Raw genomic sequence first — 3,609 nt, 5'->3', positions numbered from 1 at the left:
AGTTCTACTTATTCTACAAAACTAAAGATTTACGAAACTAAGTGTTGTGATTCACCAGCTTATCCGATTATGTTTGTTACGCATGTGTTAAGACATTTCAGATTTTAGTTGGTTTTAGTCTCTTGGTGAGTCTACACACAATTAGCATGCATGTTTAAAGATTATGTATCTATTAAGTTTTACTTATTGTATTCACCCCCACTTACTCAGTACATTCCAAAGTGGTGATCCACTTATATGTCTATGTGCTATATTGTCTCATAATGTAGGTACCAGTTGTAGCCAACACATCATAATCGGACAGCTTGCAGCTTGCAGTCAGCAAGTGATGAGTTCTCTTGTTTTGGGGACTCCAGTCAGTTGTAGTTCATGTAACATCTAGTTATTATTCATACGTATTGATTAGTGGTAGTTAGAGGCATGTCCTAGTTATCTATAGTCAGTATAGTAAAGTCTTCCTTGAAAGTCAGTCAGAGTCGTTACATGTAATTCAAGCTTCTTTCCTCAGTTTTATCATGTTATAAAATTTATCAGTATTTCATTTATTCAGACTTTCTTATTATTATTCTTTCGCTCAATAAATTTAGTTTTTAGACAATTTAAATTAGTTGCTCAAGTAATATGCCAGTTCATAGGTTAGCATAGGATCACTTGTAGTTCTGAGCACAGTGTTATGACTAAGGGGTAGTCTCGGGTACTAACACAAAAGGTATTGTCACATATCAAGGAACACAAATTTTAGTATATGTCATATTCTTACCCCACAAGTTGTACTGAAAGTCATAGGAATCTAGCATGAAGATTAACTAATTGTCTATTTCTTCATGTACTATACTAATGGGTGTGGTTTTATACCACGAACCTTAGTCTATCTTATTCTATCTGATGCCAATTTACTTTATTCTAAATAGTTAAGTACAAAAAATACCAGGGCCATGATTTTAAACCACAATACATTGTATGATTCACACTGAGTGATGGTAAAATTTCAATTTCCTGCTTCTTGTTCATGTGTATACTCATGATCCATGGTTTGATTCCCACAACTTCTAGGCTTTCTCATACTATTGACATTTTATAAAACAAAATTACACTTATATTTTTGCCACTAATTCCCACACCTACAAAAAGGGGAAAGTCAGTACCACATACTAGGGACCACAAACTAATGGAAGAATCCAGTGGGTCTAAATAGACATATCCCATTGAAATGAACAACTAGCCTTAGTCCACGAGACAAAAAATGAAAGATATAGAAAAGGTCCAGGATACTACGCAAGCTCAAACATAGGCACAAGTGACCTCTAATTTAGTTTTGGCCACTTTTATCTTTATCCCAGAAATATCGGGCGTCTACCCACAACTCATATTTTGAGTAACCCTTAAGTCAAAAGCATCTAACTGCCTTTAGACTCATCTATCTTAGTTCACAAACTATGTATGTGGCAAGCGAGGGTTTTATTCCTCCTTCTATGTGACCCACCTTTGCCTTTAGTGTGGCTAACCTTGTCAGAACCTCCACCTACAGTGCCTGTGAAATAATCATAAGTCCAAAATTTATACTTCGTGGCCTGGTTTGTACAAACTATACTGGTGGTGGGGCACTAGAAGTACCTGCAACATCCATTTGCATAGTCTCTGTCTGATTACGCATCTCATCTACCTTGGCTATCTTAGCCTGACCGTTCTGCCTTAATATATCTTTCATTAAATCAGCAGCCTACCTTGTCTACTAGGCCAAAGGATTGGATACATGTCGAATTAATCTTAAGTTAATGGTGTTCATGGCCTCTAACATTTCATCAATACTTGGGAGTTCTTGGACTCCCACCTCCAAACATATTTACATGATCACACAGGGATAGGCCATTAAGGATTTTTCACCCCCAACCATATGATCCCACATCTCTCGAGATAAAAAATTTGTTACATCAAACTCAACCAGCTATGAAGTAAACTATCTTGTTTTCCCGAACCGAGCTTACTATATTATCTCCTATAGTCGGAAAAAGTCAGTGTAAGGACAATTTCCACCATGCTTTACTATTGTAGTTGAGGTTATTCTTCTCAATCTTTTGGGAGACAACTCCGGGGCCTCCTAATACCAGACTGTAGTGTCTCCATTCAAAGCTATATGTTTCGTGATCCATCTAAAAAAACCATTTTGTCCTTCAAACCCAATATCCTCTTGGTAATGTTCTTCATTTCTTCCAATCGGTAGTCCATTTCCAAGTGTTTACTAAAGCTTGATCCTCTGTTCTGAACAAGAATCTCCTGATCATACATGGGGAAATGTCCACCCGTACTCCCCAAATAACTAGTAAAGTAATCGACTCACCACTTTCCACAACTGACCTTGTGGATATGTCTTTGAAGTACACCCGTGTACGCTGCATAGAATTCTCGAACAAGTACCTTACTATATTTTCAAGGAACCCTTATCATCTATTCAAATCCATAATGTCTAAAGCACTCCTTGAATCTGAGTAACTTTGTCATCCTAGTAGTTGTCAACCTCCACTCCAGATATAACCCTTGTCTAATCTTTCCACCCTAAAGTCTGCTCAACCCACTGTTAAAATTTTCTTGTACTTTGGGGTGCCCCCTTTGTTCAATGATGGGTACCAGGGCAGTGGTAAATGCAATCAAGGGTTATTTTCTATTGATCAGAGTGGCATCAACCTCTTCTATACTATGGGCATTTTCTAAACTAGCTTCCTCCGAACTTGATTCAGCATCATCATCATCATCAGAGGATGGTGGTGTACGCGGAGGAGAGACAATTGGGTTCTTTCTCCTTGGGCCCCGTAGTGCTAGTGATTTCTTCAAGAATGCAACATTTTTCCTCTATCCTTTGTAAGCTATATCCTATTTTTTGCAGTTTTACTCATTATTGTGCCGTTATATAGATCACCACTTCTTGCAAATGACAAAGATTATTCTGAGCTAGCATCCTCAGGGCTAGCAGGTTGTGCTTTTTTATTGCTCTTTTTTGCTGTTTGCTTAGAGGAGGATGTGTTATAAGGAGGCATGGTTCCAATAAGAACACCATTATTAGTAAGGAAGTAAAGAAAGGAAAACAAAAACTTAAAACTAAAGTTCAGAGTGCATGATCAGTGAAGGGTACAAATTGGGGTAGTTGTTTTATCGATTGAGTACGACTTATTTGAACGAGTTATATGTTACATGGTGCCTGAACAGTTGTTCACTCGTCAGATTATAACTCCTCCTAAGTATTCCTACTGAGAGGGTATGACTCGTTACCAATAGTCATAAGCTGATTTGAAACATTTTATAAAATAATTTAACTCCCAGGTGGGTATGACTTTAAAAGTATGAGACATATGGTTTGGGTACGACTCATGTAACCAAGTCATATCTAATTCCAGAACTTTAAATTTGTTAAAGTTCCATCTTGTTAATGGGTATGAGTACCGTTACAACCCCTTAACCAGTAGGTACGAATCGTAAGGAATCTCGTATCCACTACAACACAGAAGGTCAACTTTAAAGTTTGACTCTAAATTAAAATACCTAATGACAATTTTGTGCAATATCAATCAATTTTTGACAAAATAACATACAAAATCAGTACCCAAAACCAAATTC

Source organism: Capsicum annuum, chromosome 4 (assembly GCF_002878395.1).
Source record: "Capsicum annuum cultivar UCD-10X-F1 chromosome 4, UCD10Xv1.1, whole genome shotgun sequence".
NCBI lineage: Eukaryota > Viridiplantae > Streptophyta > Magnoliopsida > Solanales > Solanaceae > Capsicum > Capsicum annuum.
Note: the sequence above shows the minus strand (reverse complement) of the source record.